The sequence below is a fragment of the Lingula anatina genome, chromosome 5 (genome assembly GCF_051362555.1).
Source record: "Lingula anatina isolate TDL-2025a chromosome 5, LinAna3.0, whole genome shotgun sequence".
NCBI lineage: Eukaryota > Metazoa > Brachiopoda > Lingulata > Lingulida > Lingulidae > Lingula > Lingula anatina.
The window spans coordinates 3,548,147-3,559,168 of record NC_141771.1 but is presented as its reverse complement, the minus strand read 5'-3'; the positions used below and the strand labels follow the sequence as shown (position 1 = coordinate 3,559,168).

The 11,022-nt window shown below is 37.6% G+C and overlaps 1 long non-coding RNA gene across 1 annotated transcript; it reads left to right on the top strand.

The window, feature by feature from the left end:
• Nucleotides 1–8,904: 8,904 nt before the first annotated feature.
• LOC147761489 (uncharacterized) lies at nt 8,905–10,787 on the top strand. The gene is made up of 3 exons (XR_015334820.1): nt 8,905–9,122; nt 9,735–9,845; nt 10,540–10,787. It is a non-coding gene; the product is annotated as an uncharacterized LOC147761489 (long non-coding RNA).
• Nucleotides 10,788–11,022: the final 235 nt, after the last annotated feature.

The window sequence follows — 11,022 nt, the reverse complement described above, 5'->3', positions numbered from 1 at the left end:
AGAATTTGTAATACCAGAATACCGAGTACCAGATTAAAAACATACAACTGGTTATAGAATGTTTACTTAGCAGTTATATCGGTCGTGAAAGAACCGTCTACTGGAAAGGAAGCACTGGGCAAATCACAGCAAGGGAGGAAAGGGGGAAGGGGGCATCCCCTTCGTAGGAACTGCGCGTTCTGCTTGTCGCGCCATCTACAGGAGATAATTGCAGTACACAGTAGCCGCACACGCTATTAGGCACGTGAACTTTAACTAGCACACCCTAATGCTAATTGTGTGTAAATTTGGCGACATTTGATGGCCTCTTTTCAATTTAATTGACATTTCTTTACATCTGTTGAAATCACATTGAAACATTGGATTTGAGGGGGTACCTGTTATAAATTTCACTTAATTGTATAAAATTTGTATATTTTCACCACTATTTTATATTTTTTGAACCCTTAATCGTGTTAGACACGGTATCTGGAATAAAAAGCACTATTTCTAACAATTTACAGCTGTGAGGTAATCATTTGTAAATAAAAGTACATGGAAGTGGTGGTGGGACAACCTTTTTGACCAATGTTGTATAGAAAAATTTTATTCATATTTTTTCATATGACACTTGAAAGCCGTTCTATATCAAAAAGCTTTTTTCTTAGTCCATATATTTGTTGACCAAATGCCCCTTGGTTTTGGTGTATATTTTTTAAAGTCACAATAACATTAAGGAGATTAACCCAGAGTTTTCCCGTGAAGCAACGAAGAGCTCAGGCAGATATATAACGTGTGCTACCAGCGGGAGAGGGAGTCCCAAGTTTTTACACCTATTTTTTTTTTTTTTTTAGGCATGAGCAGAGACCAAAGTCAGGTGAGCTGAAATTGGCCAATTAACTAAAATTCTCAGTCATGTTAATATGAGCAAAAATGTTCATTAGCTAGGTTGTTGGATATACATGAAAATTCTCAAACACAAGCCTAAAAATTTCCGTACCGTTAGCTTACGGCCAACCTGGTCGAAGGCCTTCATCAGACTGACGTGAGTAGTTGTTCACACTCACTGACTGCTAGGTGGTATAGCGGCCAGGGAATAAGCTTTTATAAATGACCCTCTTATAAATGTCTTATAAACGTGTTAATATGGTTTATAGCGTCAGCCTGCAGGCCACCCTTTTACAAGGGTGCTTTATGTGAATTTTCATTTTCTGGATGCAATATCTGAGTAGTACAGTGCCCACTAATCAAAGATTCCCTGCTATAAAAATGCCTAAGCTGTTTTTTTTAAAGAAAAATAGATATTTGGTATCAGGATTTTCTGTTGTTCATATTTTTTGACATTAAAAAATGTCCACCAATTGTGGAAGAAAAACCTCCAATTATAATAACATAGGGCATAACATTAGATTTTCATAACAAAATTAAAATAAATAAATAAATAAATAAAATGGAGGGCCTGTAAAATGAGATACATCAAAAAGCGTGGCCAAACTGAAATTTTACATAGCCAGGCTGCGAAACATGATAAGGCTAGCATCAATGTGTGACCCAGCAATTGGTTCCAGTAGATACATTCGGGTTGAAACCGCTCATACCATAAGATAACTGAGCATCAGAAGACTATCAACTAGAAACTAAATGTTATATTTTCAGCTAGCAACTTGTGACTACTTACATGTTCTCCAAGGAAATAGCAAACCATTATGCAGTTAATGGTTAAAAAATGTCCTGATCAAAAGTATGGACTGAGCATGATAAAAGATCGTCTGAATGTTTTTTATTCAAACACAATAAAATTGCATTGTAGCATGAAATCAAGTCTCAATGCACAACCAGGATTTTTTCAGTTTTCTGTGGCCGGGTCGTTGAACTGATGGGAATTAACAGGGATCCCATAACACATGTCTCCCCATCCTTCTAGTTGACCCCAAATTAAGTAACATCCCGTTCTATTGACCAATTAAAGCTGCTGGAATTACCCAGAAATAACAACATCTAGCAGACATGAGCTTGTTAGGGCAATGAAGCAGTTAGTCCTGTACCCTTGTGGTAAGATTTCGCTACATTGGGCGTGGCCTTTGTGTAGGTACGTCAATCTGGACATCACTCTTTAAAACTGTGCGGACCGTTCTGTTTGGCGCATTAATATGTCTGGTAATGTCTGTCCTTTTCTCACCATTCTGGCACAGATTAACAATTTAGTAAAACAGTGCTTTACTCATATATTATTATGCACTGCAAAACCGACCTGTATGCAAAATTTCACATTCTTCGATGCAGTAGTTGCCGACATATGGATACTTTTTGACAGAACTGTGCTTCGCCAAAGACAAGCTTTAAACAGCCCAAAGAGCACTGCCAAATAAAACCACTACGTATCACTACGTACATACATGGTAATGGGTTAATTGGTAGAGACTGACGCCTGACTACACACTGCCACAGGCATGCAACAAATGTCAGCACAAAATAAATAAATAAATAATAGTGCACGCTTTGACAAGCTGTTACAATTTTATCATTACAAGGCCTTAAAGAATTATGGCAAAGTATAATATATTCGATATTTCATTGAAGCCAACCACGACAGTTTTCTTGATAGACACGAGCATTTGAATCTGGCAACAAGGAGAGCAGAACATAATTTATGGAGAGAGAGTTCTGACAAAAACCAGGAATTGTGGATGGGGCAATTTATGGTCGGTGTATACAAACTAGCTTTGACTGTCCAGGACGCTTTGGACATACATGGACAGGTTTGGGACGCTGGATTTCGGCGAGAGGGTTTAGATGAGTTTCGGCAATCAATTATTTTATTTATTCATTTATTTATTTATTTATTTATTTATTTATTTTGGTGCCCAGGACGTTGACTTCTGACTTTAAGAAGACCACATAAATTCCTGGGGTTTTACAATGTGACGGCGAGAGGGTTTAGCTGAGTTTCGGCAGTCAATAATTTTATTTATTTATTTATTTATTTATTTATTTTGGTGCCTAGGACGTTGACTTCTGACTTTAAGAAGACCACAAAAATTCCTGGGGTTTTACAATGTGACGGAAGATGGCGCTGCTTTTCATGCCGTAGATAATGACAAGAATGAGTGTGTGGATAAAAAAGAATTTATTTCGTCGGCATGGACATTTTCCTTTGATATACATTTGTTTAAGGATGCATATTTCTTTCAGTGACAAAAAGGACAAATAGATTTTGATATTTAAAACATCTCACATTATATTACTGGTCACTAAATTTATCACTTATTTATATTACAAGAAACCTTAAATCCAACTCATGCAGGCAGAGTAAGAAACGGGTATATACTCATGTATCATGGTAGACTTATCTGTTATATTTTTCTTCTTCGTCCCTGCAGAGGCACAGTAATTAAATTTTGACTTAACTGGCCGAGATTCGACGCGTGGGGAGGCGTGTGAGAGGCGGTGAGACCATTACAGGATTAAGCGGTCTTCCTTTCTTGTAGGTCCGCCATATTTAGATCGCGGCTTAGCTAGCACTCACACTCGGCTCTTCTCTGAACGGGGCCTTATAATTAACGTTCCAGTTTGTAATTTAAACATTTAAGCATCTAAAATCCAAAAATAAAGCTACTTTTATTTCATAATACCGACTGTGATGACTAAACTCCACTATATTTTTTCTATTTTAATCGATTACTTGCCAAAAAGTAAAACTTACGGGAAATAAATATCACTTATTTACGAGTCCCCTGACCACTGGCCATTGGAAGTTCGTTCTACCTGCTCTGACAATGTAAGTATTATCGTGATGAAAAAATCATTTTGATACAGCAATCACACTTTTGATTACACGGCGCGTCATCCACCAGGACCTGAAATATTCAAAAGGCTTAAAATTAAAACCAAACAATCAATGAGTGGCTTTTTAACCCCTGCGATATAGAATTTCCAAAATTGACTAATAGACTTTTATTTCATCTTTGGTCTTTTTTTAATTCATTAGTGAATTTATTTAACTACGGTGCAAAGAATGTATTTATCCAACCCCGAGTGGCAAATTTGATAATAATAATAATAATAATAATAATTTTCCCATACTTATCAATGGTAAATGAATCCTTTTTTACGTCAAAGATAGTCCCTGTTCTTTTCTATTTTTTTTTTTTTTTTGTTATAATATCTTAGAGATTATAACAGAGTATAGCCACCAATGGAGGTCACGTGGTCTAAAGATATCAGAAAAATAGCTATAACTGCCGTTTTTGTGGTACAACAGAATATCTTATATTTCTATGAGTTGTTAAATGGTTTTATTGTGAAATATATATCTCATACGAAGAGTTATTATCCCTTTAAGTTCACGAGCCACTGCTGATGAGCGAGCATGGAGCTTCGACATGAAAAATTAGGTCAAATTACGGAGACCCGTAACAACTCTCAGTCACTCAGAGGCTCAGTCACTGTGATTAAAAAGGTAAGGAATTGGTTTTCGACTTTTTCTGCTCATTCTTAGCATTTGCATTTAAGCAAATATATATATATATATATATATATATATATATATAGAGAGAGAGAGAGAGAGAGAGAGAGAGAGAGAGAGAGAGAGAGAGAGAGAGATAGTCAGAGGATGAGAGAAATAGTATAGGACTTTTAATCAAATTCCAGTTTAGTAGCAGCAGCATATCGGGAAGAACAGCAAGTGCTGTACCCTTGTCGTAAGATTTCGGTGTGGCCTCTGTGTAGGTACATCAGTCTGAGCATTTCTGTCTAAGACTGTGTGGGCCGTTCCTTTTTGCGCAATAATCTGTCTGGCATTGTCAGTCTTTTTTGTGCTTTGTCAGCCTACCTCCTGTATTCAGTGTTATCAATTTGAGAGAGGGAGAGAAAGAGATATGAGAGAGAGAGACAGAATTATTTTAAATATATATTCATATTAGAATTGAGAGCTTTTAATCTAGCCACGGGTGTGATAATGATTCAGAAGCTCACCGTGCAACTTAAAACTGTCCCTAAGGTACCCCCTATCAAATGATAGTCAACTGGTTCCCAGATTATTCTCTTGTATCGATGACTGCCATTGGTGTTTTTTCACCAATGTGGTATCCACTTCAATGACCCTGTCTATGACCCTATTCACTTCAGTCGCGGCACACGCTTCGTTTGGATGTCTGTTAACTGTGTTTTGGCCAATTGAGAGGTGTAGGTGGAATTTGACCTCAATAAAGAAAGCCACGCGGTTTCAGTGTTCTACCCAGAAACGGTCATGTACCCCAATTCATTAAAGAAACAGACGACAATGTTTTGCTGTTCACAGCGGGTTCTTCGGAGATCGTCTGGTATTCTAACCTGCTACAACCAGTTTGGTGATCGCTAGAGGCCATGAAAAATGTGTTTTGGTGGTAATGTACCCCTCATTCTAAATGGACCGGGTAGTTTTTGTTTTCGATACACTGTGTGGCCTCTGTGTAGGTACATCAGTCTGGGCATTAATCTCTAAAACTGTGCAGACAGTTCCGTTCTGCGCAATAATCTGTCTGGCTGGCGATGTCTGTCTTTTTTGTGCTTTGTCAGCCTATTCAATGTTATCAATTTGAGAGAGAGAGAGAAAGAGATATCGAGAGAGAGAGAGAGAGAGAGAATTTTAAATATATAATCATATTAGAATTGACAGCTTTTAATCTAGCCACGGATGTGCTAATGATTCAGAAAGATGGAAGGCAATGGAGCTCAACAAGATGACAGGCTATGGAGCTCAGCTGTAAATGGGATATGCCCTCATATCTATTCAATTAAGGTTTCAGTTCAAATCACTTTCACCTTTTTGTTATGTCAATTTACAGATATAGCTACCCGTATTTGTCAACCTTTTCAACACTATCAATTTGAGAGAGAGAGAGAGAGAGGATGAAAGAAAAAGTATAGGGCTTTTAATCAAATACCAGTTAGTGGTCAATATACCTTCATTTATCTCCTTGCATAGGTGAAACATTGTTGGTTAACAGTTTATTCAAAGTTTAGGCAAGGTGTTTTAACCTCTCTTTCTCTGTTTTAACACTTCCATCTAAGCGCTTTGTTAAGTTTAAGGCGTACAGCCGAATAAAATTGAATGCATGCAAAGATATAAACAAAGAACAGCCAGAAATGTTGCTGAATGTTTCTAGGAAGAGCGCGTTCAGAATAATGTCGCCTGAGGGGCCGGGTCAGTGTTTGGATGGCATTCCATGGTCATGTTTTTGGTAATTGTTCTATTTTGGTATAATGGTCTTTCTGGACCAGAATTCGATGGGGCATTTTTATTGTAATATTTTCAAGAGATGTATCATTCCTTTTGCAAGATGTGATTTCAGGGATACTACAAGCTTCATCGTAAAAAGGCACTTGCAACCCCTTCTAAAACACACTTGATGGTAGATGGATGTGACAAAAGCTACCAAATTGAATAGAATATCATGCATATTTGGACACTAGGGGCATGCACCATAAGCCTTACTAAAATCGCTATGAGAATTCTTCCCTTTTTGGTACCGACGACGTGTCTGGTTAATGCGCAATTAAGATAGCCCTCGCTCCTGAAACTCTGCGAATCAATAGGCCTTTTGCAGCTAGATGGCTAGTTGTTGACTGCCTTTGTTAACTTAAGAGCTTGCCTTCCAGTAAACAAAAGAATGCTGGAGAGCAAGCTTTTCAGTTTTGATTATAAGGTGGCAGATCGTGTTAATTTCACCCGCCCTTGCTTCTTGATAGTTAATTATGTATTTGAAGCAATTCAGGCACTAATATAATGGAATTGAAATAGAGCTTCAGACTCGTGGAATCTCAAAGCCACACCTAGAAAATACTCAAAGCGGGTACAATGCTATCTGCACGCGGACAGAATTGTCCCATCTAGGCAAAAGTCACAGAGTGGATTTTTTTCCATTTTCTCTATATAATCTGCCACCCTGGTGGAGGGTAGATCTCATATAGGATATTTGAATGGGGAAGTGTGTAGTCAGATGTGTCGCTACCAGTTAACTGACTACCATGTCTGTTGCACTGCTGCATTGTGTAACATGCAGTCATTTGATTGGGTAGTGCTCTTTGGGCTGTTCATTGCCAGGAAAATTATTGTGTCACATGGAGCGGTCCGCACAGATTTATACACTTATCCCAGGCTGATTTACCTATACAGAGGCCACGCCCAATGTATTGAAATCTTACCACCAGGGCACAGGACTCGCTGTGCTTCTGGATATGCTACTGCAACCAAACAAAAACAACCCAGTCCATTCAGTCCATTAGGGGTAAATTACCACCAAAACGTGTTTTCCAAGGCCCTAAGCGAACACCAAGTTGGATTTAGCAGGTAAGAATGTCAGGCTACCTCTGAGGAATCCATTGTAAACAGCAAAACATTACCGTCTGTTTCTCTAATGAATTTGGGACCATGACCGTTTCTGAGCAGAACACTAAAACTGTACCGCTCAAAACAGAGTTTGCAGACATACTGAATTGGCCTTTGATGAAGCGTGTGTTGGTCTAAAGTGAACAGGACCATTAACTTTCTGGATTCCATACCACATTGCACCAATGAAAGGCATTGATGAAAACCCGGGGACGCTTCACGAAGCAGTAGTTAGTTAGTAATCGGTTGCTAGCCTCTCACTTGTTATAAGTGCCATTTCATGAAGTTATCGCTAGTTCTCTCACTCGTTATTGTGTCGATTGTTCAGATCAGTTGCAAACTCTAGAGTATCATCGTACACATGCGTAATGAATGAAATGGAAAGGTTGCTTAGTTACTGTTGTCTGTCGTTTGCCTTTGTATGCAATATGGCGGCTGCCTTTCTTGCCATGCTTGCCACTGGATGGCAACGTGGACTATCACGTTTTCATCAAAGGCATATCTATTAGAATTTATGCACGATGATGCAATTAATGAATTTTTTCTGGCTGTTACAAAAAGAGCACCAAAAGGAGTGGTGAGGATCCTCAAAGCAGACTCTATTATGCATTTTCAGCTGCCAAATATAGTGCATTCGTGACAATTTGACACAAAAGTTCCACTTCTGGTAGACTGTTTCGAAAGCACAGTGAGTAACGAAAGAACTAACGAACTAAACTTAGCAATGAACTTTGTAACTGAACTTAGCAATGAGTTAATGACTGCTTTGAGAAACAACCATCATAATCTCTAAGTTTTGTCCTTAGCAAGATAGTTCAGTAGTTAGTTATTCAAACCAGTGGCTGTTTTGTGAAACGGGCCCTGAACCCTTCGAATAAAGGAGTAATCTGGGAACCACTTGACTATCATTTGATAGGGGACATCTTAGGAACAACTGTGGGTTTCATGGAAAGATTACTGATTGAAACAGAGCACATTTAATAGCATATGGCTTACAGAACCAAGGGAATAAGCAGCTAACTGGGGCGTCAAAATCGCCATATTTGCTTAACATAGACAGCGTGTGTATAGGGTTTTACTTGCCAAATCAACGTCCTTCATGTCTTACAACAAAACTTAATCAAATTTAACAAGTTATAGCAGATTAAACCTATATGAATGACAACCTTGCAGCTTGAATGCCCTGGTAGTAGCCAGATGAGGTCAGGCGTAACAGCTACAATTGCTGTGACTAGACACTGACATGAGGGTCCTTTGTGGGCCGTGTAACTCTTTTATATGTGACAATTTGGAAAATATGGAGATCCAAAATATCGCTTTTAATGGTTGTCGTTTGACTTAAAATGGACAGTGTATTTTTGTCTGCTTTTCCGGCGGTTCCAATTGATGAACTGATGTCACAGTGACATCAAATAAATTTTTTAAAGTTATGAAAACACGACTATAAACCTTCTTTCCATTTATCAGTCAGAAAAAAATGCTGAAAAATGATTTGGAAAAAAAAACACTTCATATCAAGTGTCAGAGCTGTATTTCTGCCGCTGTTCAATTCATTGGTTAATATATTATATTATATAATCTGAACTTTATATATGATTCCTTTTTAACAATTTTTCATCTTTTAACATTTGCTCATGTTGGTTGATACTAGTTTGATTCCAGCATAGACGTATAAAGAACGAGGTGTAATACAACTAATTAGTGATGAAATCGTTGCTCTGGTGCCTTCTCGTTTTGGGGCTTATGGTGTGGGCGTGTGGATCGTTTGCAGAATGTAAGTAGCAAGGTTGATTCGGCAAGTCAAAATTCTAATTTTATGAGAGGACTATTGGTGTATTTTAAATGATTAAAAGGAAAACAACTGTTCGTATGAGATTCATATTTCATATTATATTTGTTGTACAAAATATATTAATTTCCATTTTGCCACCAATTTCACAATTGTCGCAATTATTCTGGAAGCTTTGCTTGCCATTAGATCACGTGTACCTTCATAGATGGCTATACCACTGCGATGACATCCTGAGAGATTATAACAAAAAGAGAACTTCTTAGAAAAAACATACACTTACTTTGTATATCAGGATGGATTGATTAACGATTGGCAAGTATGGGCAAATTGTCGACACCCTAAAAATCTGTTTTTGTCCAAAACGAACAGTTGGTATCCTTTGCTTTCTTTTTAAATCAATTGTTTTTACGTGTGGGGCAAATGGATCAAGCGTATTTTCACAGTGTGTCTGTACATAAAATGTAAGGTAACAATTACAAAGTACATTATCTAGGGGGAAGTGAAGTAAATAATTTAATTTCATATTAGCTATACAAACTGAGAAAGTAGAATTGTCTAGCCCTTAAAGGTTAATTATGCAACATTTCTTTTAAGATATATGCGACACCAACCCTTGTCTTTATAATGGGACGTGTGTTAATCAGGGAAATGGACGTTATCAGTGTCTCTGTCCCTTTGGATATTCCGGACTCAGATGCCAGATAGGTAAGCTTCGCCTGTTAAAGACTGAATAGTTGGCTATTGGTTAAAGAATGTTGATAACAACAAATAGTTCTAGGTCATAAAATGGGAAGAGGGAAAAATACAACTGACACATGCGACAATACTATCAGTTACTATCAACTAGTTGATATGCTTCACTTAGTAGCATTCATCCACTACCAATGTTCCTTCCAAAAAGGAAACTGGAAGCAGAGTTTATTTTTAATACCGATGATACATTTACAAGTGACATATTTCAAAATATAAAATGCACAACAACTGGTCCTATGAGATTCCTACTTGATCTACTCGACCAGATAGGTATCATTTGCCTGTTAAAGACTTGATATCGGCTATTGGTTAATAATGTAGATAACACCAAATGGTTTTTGGTTGTAATATGAAAAATAATGGAAAGAAAGATTACTGAAAAATACGATCATTTGCCCCAGCTAATATGGTCCATTTAGTAGCATTTATCCTCTAGCATTGCTACTACCATAACGCAAACGGGGATCAGACTTCAACTTTAATACCGACGTTGCATGTATGTGTAACATATTTCAAATGATAACTGTTATCATGTAAACAATGCAAGCCATACGATGACCCTGCTTAAATTTATTAAAAGCTAGCGTGTGTATGATTTTTGCCTGCGCAGTTGCCCTGTTACATTTTTTAATTACCTTGTTTACAGCGAAGTGTGGGGAAAATGCCACATGCGTCAAGGGAGGCTGGATAAAGCTGCCTTGGAGTAATGAGGCATGCAATTGGGATTATGGCAACCAATGTGAATGTAATTATCCTTACATTGGGGACGGAATACATTGTACCGGTGAGTCTTATAGTTTTATTTAGAGGATTGAAAGGGTCAGAAACTTGGGATTGTAAATAAGAGAACCTTAGACAAATTGCCATTTACTTATTAACTAATTCAAATAAATGCCGTGTAATTAGGATTGATGATTTCAAACTGACAATTTGATTAAATAGCTGTATGTATTTTGTAAGTTTTTATCTTAGTCCTATAAATGCCCGTTTAAGCATTACAATGTAAAGGCACAAGCTATTAGGTGTCTATACATATGGCTATGACCTGCGATCTGTCACCACTGCCGTCACTGTACACTTTCAAAGATACCAAAATATGACCTGTTGTCTTCAAACCTACAAGACTGGT